The 16,989-nt window shown below is 40.7% G+C and overlaps 1 protein-coding gene across 5 annotated transcripts in view; it reads right to left on the minus strand.

The window, feature by feature from the left end:
• The window catches only part of CALD1 (caldesmon 1), a 202,730-nt gene that overhangs the window by 101,006 nt on the left and 84,735 nt on the right, over positions 1–16,989 (minus strand). The window lies entirely within an intron of this gene.

A 16,989-nucleotide genomic window follows, 5' to 3' on the forward strand; every position in this document is an offset into this window, starting at 1 on the left:
CCCCTTTTTACATTCCCCCTCCCCAAAAAAACATTTTCCAGCCCGTGTGTGCAAAACCGGCCGTTTACGCCGCAGAGAAAGCCAGCGTGCAGACGCGGGCTGAAATTTTCAGAGGTGGCGTTTGAACCGCTCGCCGTTTAAAGGAAACAAAGCCAAGGTGCATTTAGTAAATTATTTCGAAGCGCTCCGGCTGCAGATGCAGATCTGTCTTGTGGCTTTATATTCCTGCCCGCCGGTGCCGCGTCCAAGCGCCCTCCCCATAAAAATCACTGGCAGCAGCGAAGCCTCTCATAACTTAAGGGAATCCGTGGCTTTTTCTACCCCCTTTTTTTTTTTTGGATTAAAACGTTGCTGAGGGCAGGGTTTTTGCGAAGGTTATTTTATTAGTTTACTTTTCCTAGGGGTGTTTTTCTTTCTAATGCGTTCCTGGATTGGGGGATTTAAAATGTTGTTGTTGTTGCTGTTGTTTTGACTTTCTTCGTGTTTGGCTGGCTGGGGTTGTTTTGTGGAGGTTCAAAGGGAATGTTAACTTTGCAAAATCTGATAATGACTTTACAATTGCTGCTGGTGCTTTTTTTTTTTTTTTGAATGCACAATTAGTATATATAAAAAACAAGTTGTAACAAGACATTTTTTTCAAATCTTCTCTTTGTTTACTCTTACCACCCTGTACCCCTTGAAGAACACCGAACAGCAAATGTGCCATTTTCTCCAGAGAAGTGTTCTCATCTCAGCCTACATGTGCAGTTAAATCCCACCTCAGTTCCTTTGCTAGAGGGCCCATGAGTTGCAGGACTGATGTGGTTCCCCCTGGCTGGGAGAGGAGGATCAAAGGAGGAATGGTTACACTACAGAGAGCAAGTTGGAAGCAGCGTGCTGGGTTTCTGTGCAGAGAGGGCAGATGACCATGTCCACATGAACGAAGGCTGCACCAGGCAGCAGCGTTTAGTCTGTGGAGCAGAGTCACTGTCAGGGTTTAAAATATAAAGAGCTGACTGTTAGGCTGACACTTGTGCTAGAACTGAGAATCCTGAAGGTTTTTTCCCCACTTGACCTCCACAAAGGAGGTCCCCATGGATGACATCTGATTTAGTTGCATCTTCAACACTTCCTACCCAGCCAGATACATCCCTCTCTCTGATATCTCCTGATTAATGTACACTGCTTCCCTCACCCCAGCTCCAGATTCTGTGCACTCATCTTTCCCCCATCCCCTCTCCAAATGTCCCAGCCAATACCTTCACCTTTTCCTCTTACTACATGGTCCTCAACATTGTCTCATCTCCAAAAGTTCAAGATCTCTTCCTCATGAGAAAAGCTGAGGAGGGTAATAATAACAACACAGAACTATTTGTGTTCTACCTTCCCTCTTTCCTTCCCAGGAGTGTAGGGGAGGTTGCACAGCAGTCGGGAGAAGTTCTCTGATGAAACAAGCCTTTCTCCATCTACAGGGTGCTTTTCTGTTGTTCGATGAAGATCCGATAGATGGACATCTTGGGAGGATGTGTGGGGTTTATTAGAGTACAGTGTCTCCTCTCAAAGGACTGAGGTCCAGACATTTCATGGCATTCAGATGACTTGAAAGCCAAATCCTTTTCTCAAAAATGGGGAAGGCACTTGGGAAATGGAGGCCAGGCCAAGAATACGACCTTTAGTTAGCAAAACCATATCAGCACAAGAAAATGAGTCATCAGCTAGAAGGTCTGCTTGAAGAAGTCAAGTACTCAGTGCTGTTCACTGTCTTCCACAAAATGCTGCGTTATCTTTCAGTCTCTGAAAACTGCTAGACTATAACTTCATCATTCTCTCTAAAAATATTTCCTATTCCACAAAAAGAGAGTATAAAGTCAGAGTTTCTCAGAGTGTCCTTGACTCTCAGAAGATTAAAAAATTACTTTGCTTACAGAGGAAGGTACCAATTATTTGAAGAATTTTCTACAAACCTTCTTTTGGGAGGATGCACATTTTGGTGCTTCTTTTTTAAAAATTCAAATTGTTCTTGAGTGGAAACATTCAGGGACAAAATGTAACACTCCACCCAGCTCCACTCCAGGGCCTGCCTTCAGAGCCAAATGTGAAAATGTCTCTCAGTGTGACCTTCCCAGTTGTGCAAATAATTTTTTTTTTACTCTTTGAGTGCTGCTTTTTTTCTTATCCTATTACATATTTTTAATAATTTTGTGTCAGAAAAAGTTCTTTGATTTTATTGTAAATATAAAAATTTTGGTTTTCAAAGTATGATGGAAAATGTTTTGATCTCTTTTTTTTTTTTCTCTGAATTATTTCCAGGGATGCTTTTCACCTAATTCAACTAGAAGTCATCAGTAAATTCTAAAGAAGCAGAAATACATATATATATATTAGCAAATAGAAGTAGATACCTGAAACTATCTGTCCGGTTCCATTCCCCTGACATCCACACACGTATGCAAGTTACTGGAATATAGGTTACTCTTGAACTGTGAAAAGGTACGCCACAAAAATTATAATTTTGTTGCTTCTACCTCAAAAGAAGATGCTCAGCATCTTCTCAACCTTTACACAACTGAAATAATAATGAAAGAATCTGAAGTGAACTCTAAGGAGTTTTCCAACACCAGACTCCGAAGAAAGATCTATGGAAGAATATTACAAAGATCTTTGACCTTCGTTTTGTTGGGTTTTTTTAAAATACCTCTCCAAAACTACTGAAGATAATTCTTGCTCAAGACGTCAGATTTTGCACAGCCTCACATACAAGGGCCTTTTCAAGGAGACCCTATCTCTTTTGATTCTGAGACTGAACCTTTAGATCACAGGATGTCTGATAAACCCTGTGGTCTTCCTGAAGAAATGCTAAGAAAGACAAAGAGAAGACTGATAAGCAAAATAACTTACCTCCAACATTTACCAGCGTTGCCATATTACTTGAACCAGAACTACAGCAATGTGCCCGGCAAATACTATCTCCCTGCAAAAACATTCTTCATTTCAAAAGCAGTACCAGTCTGTCTCTCCTTTTCATCTCTGCACTTCACATAGGGCCTTTGATCATCACTTGACTATGGTTTATTGCTAAAATTTGTTGAGTTTTTCATCGTCTTGCTAAACAGTGCTTCCTTCAAGGACAGTCACATTTAATCCCTCCTGGTACAAAACACACACATGCAAATCCCACTTCTCTTTATGTCTCAGCCCGTAAGAGAGTTTGAAATTTTGTCTTCTTTCAGCTTTCGTCAAGGTGGAAAATCAGAGGAATGCACAGTAATTGTAAATATATGACAAAATATTTTAATAAAAACTAACAGGAATATGCTCTTTCAAAACAAACAATAAATTGGCTAGATAGAAATACACACACAACCACATATCTGTATAATTCCAGTGTGGAGAGCAAAATAACCTCTTGCTCTGGCTCAGATTTAATACTGTCCTCACCCTGTTCCGAGCACCGATTTCAGAGACGGCTCAGCATACAGGGGGGCTTACAAACAGACGAGCTAGACTGGTAACAAGCAAGTGAAAATGCAAACTGCTACTCGGGTCTTTAACAAACAGAAATGTCTTTCTTTCAAGACCTGCAAGTCACCTTTCCATTACACTGAATAAGCTCCCAGACTGCCATGTTTATGCTGAGCCTCTGCACGAGCTTCGACCTAGTTGAGCCAAGAAACTCCAAGCCAGAGCATATTCCCTAATATAGCACGGCTGTGTGTTCCACAGAGCTCTGTGCTGGCCACAGCTGGTGACAGCATTGTGCAAGCCCATGCCATCTCGCTTCCCTCCCAGTACAATTAAACAGTTGCAGATTTCCTCCTGGTGACCTTCAGCTCCAAAGAGCCTGAAAGTCATACCTGTTCCCTTAACAGGGGATCGCTCGCTGCTCCAGTGTCGTGAATCATAGAATTGTCTAGGTTGGAAAGGACCTTTAAGATCGAGTCCAACCATGAACCTAACACTGCCAAAACCACTAAACCTTGACCCTAAGCACCACATCTACCCAGGGCAAACTTCATGCAGACAACTGCTAGGCAGATTGCAAGCTGCAATGACTGCCCATGCAAGAGAGCATGGATCAGAGCTCTTACCAGACCCACTCTCAGCAGTTGGGCCTATTCTTCATTAAAGAATGAGGGCAGAACATGGCTTCATTCACCTGAAGAGGAGCAAGGAGATTTGGCCTTTGGTTTCTGTGGCACCTGGTAGAAATTTTAAGAACCATAGGAAGGACAGAAAAGGACTGGAGTAGTAAAAAAGACAATACTGGGTTTCTCCATAAAGGAAATCATGACCAGTTCCTAGCATCTCCCACCCTCCTCTCCTCCCTTCCACATCCCAAGCAGCAGGAGGCAGGAACAGCGCAAAGAGAAATGCCTTCAGGATTTCCAGGAGAACTCCAGCGCAGAACAAGGAGGCCAATGAGATACCATGACCCAGTGCCTAGCATTCAGGGTGAACCCAGCAACCAGCGATACTCCTGTTTGGTTCTACCTTTGATTTACTTTGTGGCCTTAGGGACTGAGCCTTAGTCAATTCTGTGCCTCTTAGTCCTTATGTTATCTCCACCAATTGCAAATTCTTCCCACTGTGCATTTGCAGAAGGCTAAAGCATAACCAGGCCCCAGGTTCAGTCCCAGCTGCTAGATGTAACTGTAACATCAACACTGAAAAAGCCATATCCTACAAGTAGAAATGACTGCTGCAGAGAAGGGCTGAAAAAAGGTGATAAAGGGAAATCCTGTCTGAACCTTTCTTACAGAGGAGTAGCAAAAGGAAGACTTTGAAGTCCAACTACACAAAGGTTGTCTACACGCATCCAGGTGAACCTCCGACTTCTGACCTGTCCTCAATACAGCATGGAAGTGTGACACAAGACCTTAGCTATTCTGTCCCTGTCCTCTTTTTTCTTTTTCGTAATACCCCCACAAAAAAAAAAAATTAAATCTCTCATTAAAACTTGACATGAATTGAGACTTCCAGCAGGTCCCAATGCCCTGGTGTGCAGGTGTGGACCTTTTAAATGTCAGTAAAGGGCTGGTCAGTGAGAAGAACAAAGAATATTTGGCTCCAGCTGGCTACATACCATGACATCTGCTGTATCCCTAGGACTACCATTGCCCTTTCTTTATACCTCTTCCACGTCAGAAGTGAAACCAGAGCCTCTGCATCTTTCCTTTTGCTGATGAGAGCAACTCAGTAAGCAACACTCATTGTCTAAGTGTGACTTGTTTAATCTGGCACCCATGAAATGCAGGTATGAAAAGCATTCTACTGCAATATCTGGGAGAATTACAGTTCCTTAATCTATCTTCAATCAAAACAAATAAATCTGTTTTCTATGAACATTTTTCAGAAAATGTTTGGAAATTATTTTCCCCACTCCTCTTTTAATTCCGCATTAGAAGCATTCAGAGCCACTCAGGTCTTTTAGAAACAGGTGCAACTTTGACTTTGAAGTCAACAGGTGGACTTGAATGGATCGATTTGTCCTTTGTAACACCTCATGCGTGCTCTTTCATTCAACTGAAATGTTGAATATATATTAATAGTAAAGCATACATTTAAAGAGTCCCTTCTTTCCTCAGTAAATTTGATTGTAATGTTCCTTTCATGTAAAACCACATCTGCAATTGTTACTGTAAAATCGGACAAGTATTAATGTTCACTGAAGATAATGAACTCTTTTACATATATATACACATACATATATGTACTTGTAACAAGCAGCTTTATTCCTTCCAAACAGAATAGCTGATTTGGGACTCAAATCAAAATAATCCCATTAGCTCACGGGAATACACAGTTTTATTCCAATCTAGCCTGCGCCTTGTTTCATCTGACCACACTTCTTAAGGCTCTCAAGAAAGATTCATCGTTGGCAAATCAACCAAGTGCAGTTACACTTAACATCAGAAAATCTCACTTTGGAAGCTATGTAGTGATTACGTAGATTAGAGATTCCCAGGTGGTGCTCTGCAGAGTACTGGTGGCCACAGAACCACACCATGGTCCAGGCCCTTGATTCAAACATGTGCTGAACAGGTTCCACCCACTGTGGCTACAGCATAGGTTACCACAGTGAGTGCCACACTTGTCCTTGCAGGTGCCAGGCCCAGTGTCAGCTCCTGCTGCTGCCAGGTGAACCACATGAAAGTGTTGAAAGGGAGCTTTTTGTGGGACATTGTCCCTGCCACAGAGTTCACTCCTTGGGTCTGCAACTAAAAGACCCATGGCTTTAAATACCTGCTCAGGTCCATCTCTCATATCCATGATCTAATTTAGCACTGGGGAAGGGCTATTACAGAGCTGCACCATCCCAGAGGTGTTAACAAACATCTAGTGTGCTGCTGCTAACACTGCAATACACTTCTAAGCATGCGGCAGTGGGATCTATCATCTCAAAGCCACTCAGTTGCAATGGAAAGTCCCATTTGTCTCTATTCTCTTGGACAGGCTAAGTGTATGCCATTTCCACTCCTCCCACTTCCTTCCTCATCTTTCTCCTACTGCACATTGACATAAGGGCCAGGCAGAGCTTTCTCTTGACATTTGGATTTGCATATACTGGTCCCACCCCTGATCTCAGTGACATTTGTCTATCATTTCCCATTAGCAGACAAAGGAAGAAACAAGGCATAGCTGGAAGCCGCTGGCACAGCCGCTGGTTCTCATGTTAGAAGGATTGACCCTTGACTCTCCCCTTCAAGTGTCCTCTGAAGTATTTCAAATATGTCGTCCCCAAAGATCAGAAGATACTGAAATATTATTCATATACAGACTAGAGTTGAAATCCTGGTCCTGTTGGAATCCCTGGCAGACTTCCCAGAGACTTCAATCAGGACTGGATTCCACCCTCATAGGCCAAATTCATTTAATATAGGCTACGAAAGATCAGTGAGCTTTCCCTGCACATTGGAAACTGGTGTGATCTCAGATTATGGCCATACCAGGCTACTTCATCCTCTCATAGCTTTGTGCACACACACATAAAAGCCGAATTCCTTTTACTCTTGCAATCCTTACCAGCGGGAAGCAAATTATTTTTGCTCATATCATTATCACTGAGGAAATACTTAGCCTTTGCTGCAGATACAAAGGGCAGCTGAAAACTGCATTGCCCTTTACTCCTGCTTAATCATAAGTGAAGATATCGCAGGTAATGACAATGAGAATTCTATCTCAAAGAACAAAGCACATTGAAATTGAAGGGATTTTATAGTCCACAAAACAGTTTGTAAAAATGCTTAGTCCAGAAATGAAGTCTGACTTGCATTCATTTTTCCTCTGCATTCAGACACTGGGAAGTAGGTTCATGGTTTATAATTCAGTAGTTACCCTTGTCTTTTACCTGCTTCTACCAGTGAAGGTCTTCAGCTTCACCATGTTAATCTAATCACAAGAACGCCCACATCATGCATTTATTCCTCCTGCATGCTTTGTTCCAAATCTGTGGCCCAACTGTTGACACTTGTGGCAATGGCCCAGCTGTTGGCCAGCTTCATCTCTCACTGAAATCTCAAAGAACAGAAAAGCAGGGCCCATGCCAATGCCTTCCAGTCAGGAGCTATTTGTTTCTTAAGAATAGGAAAGAGCAGAAAAGAATTACTAAGAAACAGGTTAAGTCCAGCTCAGATGATCAAGGCATATTAAAGAAGAGAGCGTATTTCCTATTGCCCTGTAAATGGCAATGCCAATTCTCCCGTTGATTTCTACTAGAGAAAAATCAGAGCACGGGGAAGAATATCACACAGGCAGAAGAAGCTGCCACAACTACGAAAAAGCTTCCTCCTCCAGCCAAGGAGCTGATCAGGGCCAGCAAGAAGTAAGGATGGGAAGTATCTGTGCCTCTCTGCCTCCTTGACTTCTGCCACTCTGCTCCCAGCCCTCTCATTTGGTGTTCCTCTATTGTCCTACCCTTGCACCACCACTGTTGGCCTTCGTGCTCACACACACTGTTTCAACAACATGTTGTCTGAACTTATTTGTGTCCAAGTAGGTCTCGTGAATGTTTTATCACTCTATTCACACTCTTCCTCTGCATCGCTCAGGTTCTGAATTAAAAAGCTAAGGTAACGCTGTTAAAAATAATAAAATGTTTGAGCAAGTCTAAGGTAAGGTTCCAACAGCAACATTCACTCAGCCAGACTTGAAACTCCACATATTTCTGGAACACATTTCAAAATACAAAATCATGATATATTAAGCTACATAGTCAGTCATAAAAAAGTAATAGAAAATAATATGAAGATACAATGCAGCCAGCTTACTGTGGCTGCATTTTTGTATTTTCAACCCTTTTTCTTTTCCTGTTAAAACATGCAATCCTAGGATCCAGGGCTGCCTAGTGCTGGGCATCATAAACGCTAATGAGAGTTGAGGGGTCTCAGTTGCTCTATTGAACCAGTGATAAGCAACAATACCAAGTTTTAGTCATCATCCCTGCATTTTTAAAGAAAAAAGAAAAACTACAAAACCACACCCCTAAAAGTTCTTCGATTTGCTGATCTTACTAGCTGTGCCCTAAGAGACACTAAGTATTTTGAATCCAACCACTTCCTCAGAAGAAATGAATGATAAATGTTAAAGGTCGTTCCTGTTGCTCTTGAACTTTAATTAATTCATCTTCCCGCCCAGTACCTGTACACTTACTTTGTACAGACATAATGCATGTCACCGTGATAGATACGTTGCAGCTGAAAGTCCAATTACTCAATGGCAGAACATCATGGAAATCTGTGGAATTCCACCAGGAATGGATCCAGCTGCAGAAATTTCTACTGGGCTTTTCCAGCTCACGCTTTTAAAGTCATCTTTACAAATGAAGCCCAGATTCTTTCCTGCCAAGTAGCTGTATCAATTTGTCTCTAATGAGCAGCAATTCTGTGTCATTTTGGTTGAAAACCGAAGCGTGAGGTCAGTGCCAGCTTTAAAGAGGTAAAGCAGGGCAGCAAAAATGGAGCCTTTTGACAGGGCATTTCAAACAGCGTACCGCAAAATAGATGCCCGTCAAACCATTTGCCATATTTGAAGTTTACATCACAGACCTGACTTTATGCTAAGTTTAGCTGAAAGCAAGGAAAGACTAACGCAACGTCACCAAACCAGAAGACCCAGCAGCAGTGAGGCTCTCTTACAACAAAAAGAAAAAAAAAAAAATCAATAGGCAAGATGACAGAATTTCATGCTGTGCATGAGCCAGCACAAAACCTGCTACAGAAAGATTACGATATTGCCAGCTCCCCTCATGAAACTCACACAGAGAAGCTGTTAAACAATTTTGACAATAATCTGACTGCTATCAAGACATTCAGGCACAAATACTTGTTGCCAGCAAATACCATGACAGCAATGCATCAGTAACATTGTATGTTACTGATATGTATGATACTGTATGTTGTATGCACTGCTTCGCCCTGCAGGGGAAGAGCATCCTCAAAACTTTCAACAGAACCTGGCTCAGAGGCAATTAAACAAGACAGGTGAGACCTGACAGTATCCTGCACACTTAATACTGAGAGCACACAGACATGCATACTTACTGTGTATTAACGTGACAAAGGAAAGTTAGGCTTGAGCACTGTATCAAGCCAATAAATTTTACAGTTGTTTAATTTTTTTAGGAACAGTGCCTTAGACAATGTCTGTGTGGTCCAGAAAAGCAAATGTTTAATTTTCCTTCAAAAAATAAATGGAAAAAAAATATATATCTGTACTGCGAATTATCTGTTACCTTTCCCTAAAGATTCAAAACCCCTATGTGGTCTCCTCCAGCCTCCCTTGTTGCCATGTTAGGTCCACCCAGCTCAGAATGAGACACGGAGCACTCATGGCTCTGCTCACAGTCTAAGTTCTGGGCACTGAATGCACATGAAGCACATTTTTGACAGTCAACACACAGAGCAGGTTTGTATGTGTACACAGTGTTGGCCAAAATCATAAATACAAAGGTTAAAGGGGAAGGAAGGGAAGAAAACTTCCAATCTGTTTGTAAATGCTCTACAAATAGGAAAGCAGCCTATGATTACCAGGCAAATTGTTTTTCATAACTCAGTCACCTCATCTTTAGTTATCGACTAGCTAGAAAAAAAAATAATTGTTGAGCTCAGACTTCCAATCTTATGCCTTCTTTGTGCACCAAAACGTGGTGATGGTGGATGGATGCTTCACAACTCACCACATCTGATGGCTCTAAGGGAGTGGAGTACAAAAATAGTGAGACAATCTCTGCAAGGATACCCTATTAAATACATGGAAAAAAGTATGAGGATGGCAAGGGAACAGAAGGCAACGATGGGAAAAGAGGTCTGAAATAAGAAATAGACTCTGGAAAAGACGTACGGAGAAGGATCAAACTAAAATCCCAGATCATTATGTTTGCAAAACTTGAAGGATTTTTACAATCCATACTCCGGATAAAAAACCTGAAAATAGTTCACACCCTTAAGGTGAATAAAGAAAATAAAAGCCAGACCTGAAATTCATAAGTAAACATGAGTGAACTAGCCAGATTTTTCAGTGCTTACCTGGACCAAATCAAACCTTTACGACTTGTAAATACTGACAAGTGTCACTTCAGATATTATTAAAGGATTCCTTAAATATAAAAGACAGGTTGGTCTGCAGTTAAATCTTTTCTCCTTTGGTTTTCCAATGCTGAAAGTAATTGAAAACAGAAGACATGCTTCTTGATGCAGCCTAACTTTTTAGGAACAGAAAGTATAAATGTTAGTTATATAGCTGACACTATGCTTCAAGTTTGCGCTTGTTTGCACCCATATACCTTCACACAAAGCCAGGTAAAAAACAAAAGTATGAACACTTACAGTCATATAAAATACATGTTCTATATACCCTAGAGCACCTATTAAGTGATACCACTTGCAAGACACCCCAAATAAAAATCCACATAAAGATGGCACCGGTTCTTCTCCTGGCCAAGGAGTGTCAGAGAAGACACAAACCCATAATGTGCTTTTTTGAAACCAAATGATGTCACAAATGACATTAGAAAAACTCTGCCCAAAGCGAAGTGTTCTATAGGGAAGAGGAACACATATGATTGCAAAGTCTGAAGGATGTGCACATACTTCAGAGAGGGCACATATTCAGAACAGATTTTTACTATCTTTGCTACTGCTTTAAGTCCATATTATTTTGGTATTTACATTTAAAAGGAGACAGAAATATCTTTGGAGATGACTAAGCAGTTTCTTGATTTCTATTAAGCACCAAAAAGCAGTCCTGCCAATTTATTAATATTTAAGTTTCTACAACTTAATATGAACTTGGTTCCAAGAACTACATAGGTCTCCTTAAAGAATGTGTAGCAAGAAGTCAACACTGTGCCAGCTGGCAGATTAAACAAGCCATTAAAGTAGGCTCCTACTGAATTTAAAGGATTGTTTTTCATCTTTCCCCTCTCTACTCCTCTACATCCAGATGTATTATTTAGGGAATATTTTCCAGTCCCAGTAAGAAAAGTAAAAGAAATGCCCTTGGCACTTAATGAGTTTTTCCCCCCGATGTGGTCTCCTGCTGCACTTGGAATGTATTCCATTACTGTATGGCTTGCAACGGTCCCAAAATACTTCTGACTATATGAAAAGATGGGGAAAGCGTGTTTGGGGTAGGCACGGTTCTTCATTCAAAGGCAGGGATAGCCTGGGGTGATTGATCTTAGTAGATGCTTTCATTCAGACCATCATTATCCTGGCACATCAGCCCACAGCCCTGCATCCCCTTGGTGCAGGAGACCAGCACTGTTACCTGTACATTACAGCTGGGAAAAGTAGAGCACAATGGGATTAAGGACAAGGCCAACACCAGCCTGGAGCAGGTTAACAGAGAAGCTCATTTCTCTGGAGCCCCTGCAGGACTCCAGTAGCAAGAAAAAATCAACAAAACACTGGGGTAAAAACCCTGTGCCTTCACAGAAATGAGGTGTTCAGCATATCGTTTTTCCATCAGAGGTTCAACTGCTTACTTGAACTTTGTTAAAGCTCTCTGAACTGCATGACCTAGCAGTATTCACATGAAGAATGAGTCTAGAATAAACTCCAGTATTAAGCCAGCCCTGGTGTCATCTATAAGAGTATAATAGTTATAGAACAGTATTTCAGATTAAAACACCCCCTATAACAGTTTCCCAGATAAAACCTCCAAAACATCAGAGTTGTAGCTGCTCCCTGTGGCCATTTCAGACTGACTGGAACTACTGGCAGCTGAAGGAGGTGCACTGGCTTTTAAAATGCCTGGAAAATAATTTTATAAAAATTGAAATATAAAAAAAAAAAAACAAACCCACCACCTAGGCCTCCCTCAGTATTTCAAGTTCCTAGGTAATAAAATAAGTTCAGTCCCATAAACTTGCTACTGAATTAGAAAACAAAAAGGCCTTAAAACCAAATGTAGGCACACAGCCAGAGGGCTCTGGAGCTTGACTGTGACTCGGAGCATCTCCTTCCCCAGGAGCAAGAAGCCCCTCCAGGCTCCTGCTCAGGCCACGGCTGGTCCCCCAGGGCAAGCAGGCCCCTTACTCCCAGGCAGACCCAGCAACCATCTTGGCCCATGTAACAACTTCAGAATTTGGCTTGAACAGAGTTTGATTTGCCAAAATTATTCTGGGGGTCACAAACATTCCGTGCCCCCTTAGTAAGGGGCACTTCAATTCTTAATTGCATTAAGCTAAAGTGTAAAAAACTGTATTTTTGCATGTATTCTTTGTTTCTAATACTCGGTATCCGTAAGGGAACTCCCTTGCTTGGCTAGCAGTCGGAATTCATTAGACCTTTTATGATGATTCTTTCTGGTGTGCAGATATATGATGAATCTCAGATGTTTAAATAGCATATAACAGTGCTCCATTGACCTTGCTGAGTACAGTTGGAGGGAAAGAAAGGTAATTTTCCTCAAAGAAATGTTAAAAATGTGTCTCCACTATAGCACAGATGCAGAGGATAAAGAAACTCCAGAGGGATTAAAATATTTTAGATTAATTTGGAAGAAGGCCACATTGTGCAAAGCCTGGTTAGTTTGGGCCTTTTCAATTCCATGCCATATAAACAAACCCATTTAAACTGCATTTGTTAGAAGGAATGTTAAAAAAAAAAAAAAAAAAATCCCCCAAAGTAGTTGTAACTCAAATGACCTCCAGTTCTGTATTCTCTTCTTACTGCCTAAAGAACAAACATATGTACAATATATGCTAGCCAGAGCTTGTGCAGTTGCTGCATGATTCATACTGCTTGCAAATTAAATCATTTAAGTAAAGGGATTCTGGCTCCCTCCAGCAAGGTTTTAAAACTGAAACAAGGTTAGATCTGGTTGGTTTTGGAGCCAGCTTCCACACTTAGAACAAGACCATGGCTTCTAGATCTTTGCTTTGGGCTGGGTGGAAGGAAGTAAAAGAAGAAAGGAAATTAAAAGGAAGAGACAGAAAGAAAGGAAAAAGGAAAAAGGAAAAAGGAAAAAGGAAAAAGGAAAAAGGAAAAAGGAAAAAGGAAAAAGGAAAAAGGAAAAAGGAAAAAGGAAAAAGGAAAAAGGAAAAAGAACAGAACCCATATCATCAACACAACTATATAAGGAATGACCTGACGTTCAGTGTGCCACTGTCTGGCAGAAGCAAGTTCCTAATGTTTATTCACTTTCAGGGTTAAATTTCCCTTTTTCTACTCATACAGAATAGAGTTTTTTGCCTACAGAGTCTTCCAAAGAGACCAGTCACATCGTGGTACTAAATAACCATAAAATGCCCTTATGAGTTAATCAAGTTGAGAGATGAAGGAATATGAGGGCAGCAGCGAGCCAGCCAGAGAGATAACCATATGAAACGCACGGTGAGTCATTTTGCATTATTATGATCTACAAAAGAGCAGGCACTTAAGGAAAGTCCCTTTACTTTATCATAAACCATCAATTCCAGAGCAACTTAACGTGAAGAATACCCTCCTATCTGCCACAAAGATGAAGAAAGTTTTCCAGTGTTCCCAGACCTCCTTGAATTCTTGAAATGGTACCCAAGTACTTGAATGTAACTCAAGTCACTGCCCAAATTCCTCTCCCTCCCCTCAGAGGACGTGAGGCAGCTGGCCCAGCTGAGAACAATATATTGTGTGCTCTCCCCCAAATACCCAAAAGAGCCAAGATCATTTCACCACTGAATGTGACCATCTCAGAGAGGAACATGGCAACTGATTGAAGTTCAAAACAATGCAACTCAATAGTTTTGAACACAAATTGAGGAAAAATGTCATTTTCATTACAAGTAATGTACTTTCAGAGAATGAAAAAATTAATTTAAATTCTGGGATTTGAAGAATAGCATCCCTTCGCTTACTGAAGTTATTGCGAGATGTTCTGAACATGATATTGCAAGAGGCTATGATGTTTCTGACATTATGGCTGTAAAATTCAATGGTGATGATGGCTTCTGCAGCTATTGCACATTGAAGAGCATATCATTTGCTTGCAACAAAGCTACTGGTTTAAGTTTTCCATATGATCTTTTTCCTCTTGATGGTTACTACACATTAGTGATAAACACATTCTGCAGTATCTCCTGCACATTTTTACTGGGATTGTATCTATATCCAGCCCCGTGCTCCCATATTCAGCCTGGCTGCATGAATGGAAGGGATACATTAAGCTCTCTTTGGAGACACTCCAGGTTTGCAGGGATATAACCATAACAAGAAAGCTGGCCAAGAGGATTTTTACATCCTCAAAAAAATCAATTCAGAATGTAGAAGTTCTTGTGGTTGGGTTTTGTTCTTCAACTGTCATGTATGGACTTTTGTTTGTTGACATACCACTCTATATATTCATGAAAACAAGATGTTCTCTAGTCGCTTAAACTATCATGGTAAAATATTTTAAATAAATACTTCACATAATTTCAGAAACAGATGCTAGGTAGTAAAATTGCATGTTTTCAACAGAAATGGCCAAGGCCTATTTATTCGTGCTTGGAATTTTCTATATTGTGCTTCACATTATCACCAGCAACACATGAAAAGCACAACAGCTCTTACATTCTAAACTTTCCCTTGGAAATGTATTTATTTTTAAAATTTACTCCAAGAAGTTTCGAGTAGAAGTTAGTATTTTTCAACACTTACGTCTACACTTTCACTCATAAGCCTGCTACAATTCTAGGTCCACATTTTTTTTTTCCTGCATCTACAGTAAGACTTGGGTTTGTCTGCTCTGCCATCTCACATAGCAGCTTATAGAGAGGCTTCCCTAGTGCATGTAGAAAGATATGCAGGACTAGTGTGATGATTTCTGCCATGGCCAAAATATCATCAAGCCGTTCTGACTTCCACCTGTCTGGAATTATGCAGAGAAGTTTCCCAGTTTCACTTTAGCAGTGGCATCCTTCCTTTGGGGAGTACTAATTAAACTTTGGAAAGGGCAATGCCCTTCATGCTGCTCATAGTTCTAAAGCTACTACACGGCCCCTTAAAAAAAAAAAAAAGCAGTTCAGAAAGGTAACTTTTTTGAGATGCTTTCTTTTTCAGTTTGGTATCAACAGTGACAGCCATTAATCTAAGGAAGTTTATAAAATGTTAGCCTAAATTTTGCTTCTCTTAGTAGTTCTAGCCTAAATGTTGTTGCTTGTAGTATTCCTAGTTAGACACTAGTATACTAATAACTTAACTCCATTCTTAATATTTCTCCTTTCCTGATTGATTTGAATGGAGTAGGTCTGTTATCTGTAGTAATAAATTTTGAAATCTTACTGGCTCTCAGTCAGCTGGCAGAAGTAAGATTAATTTGATTGCTTAATAAATCACATTGTTTTCAGTTTAGTTACATGCTAGAGCCAACCTGTTGCCTGAGGTGACCAGGGGATACGTTCAGATCATACAGATACACAGAGGGAAGACGTCCAGAGAGGTAAAGTCACCCAAACAGCTTTGCACAGAGCCACTTCAGTTTATGAGCAGACTCTATGAGCTCTGGAAACAAGGAAGGGAACCCCTCGTCTGGTTCCACAAGAAGCTCCTCAGGTGTGTCAGCTTTATATTTCCATTTCCTAGGCCCCTGGGACCCTGCTCACTCAGGCACTGGGCACAGTAGGGAAGATGCACACAGCCACCTCGCTCCAGAAACAGGTCGAGACCCAAGACGTGACTGCAGAGAGCTGGCTCTAGCATCCCTGCATCTGTGTCAGGACTAATCTGCTGCCTCAATAAACTGTACTTAATGTTGAGTGTTAGTTTGTTAGAGACTGCGTAGACTTAGTTTGTATGGGGAAAAAAACAAAACAACACACACACACCAAAAAACCACAACAAACCTGAAAATTTTGGTAAGGAAAATAAATAACCAGAGTAAATCACTTAATAAAAATAATTATTGACATTAAATTTTAGTTTGAGATCTGTGATTTGTTTTTTGCAGACTTTTCTCAGGTTTTGCTGTTCGGTATTTCCTTTGTACTCGTAAGGAAAATACCACCTAGATTACTCTCAGTTTTAACACAAGGCAAAAACATGACAGAGATTTGTCTTTCTGTGATAAAACTAGTGAAAATAGAACACTTATGATAACCCTGTCTTTGAAAAACATCAGTAAAAAGCCCCTCGAGCTCCACGAACATGTTGCAGACTGCACATGTCACATAACTAAGGACTATGATTTTTCGCCTGAGGCTCCCACGTTTAACAAAGGGAAACATGGCTTTCCACAAAAGATGCTATTCTAGTTATGTGCCCTTTTACCCTGTCAGAGAAACAGCTGGTATCATAAAGTCACAGCTAATTTGTATCATGTCTGCACTAACAGTCAGATTCAGTTTGTATCAAACTTTCAAAGTTGGACTTAATACCAGTTGATGGATGACAGCTTTTCTTGCCTCCCCCCTTCTCAAAACATATTTAAACATTGCCTCCCACATAAAAAAAAACCCACCCAATATTCAAAATACAAATGAAATCTTTAACGTGTTTCACATAATCAGAATCTATAAAAATGTTTAAAACCAGTAAAAATTACGCCAGCAGTTCT

The sequence above is a fragment of the Calidris pugnax genome, unplaced genomic scaffold (genome assembly GCF_001431845.1).
Source record: "Calidris pugnax isolate Ruff unplaced genomic scaffold, ASM143184v1 scaffold1, whole genome shotgun sequence".
NCBI lineage: Eukaryota > Metazoa > Chordata > Aves > Charadriiformes > Scolopacidae > Calidris > Calidris pugnax.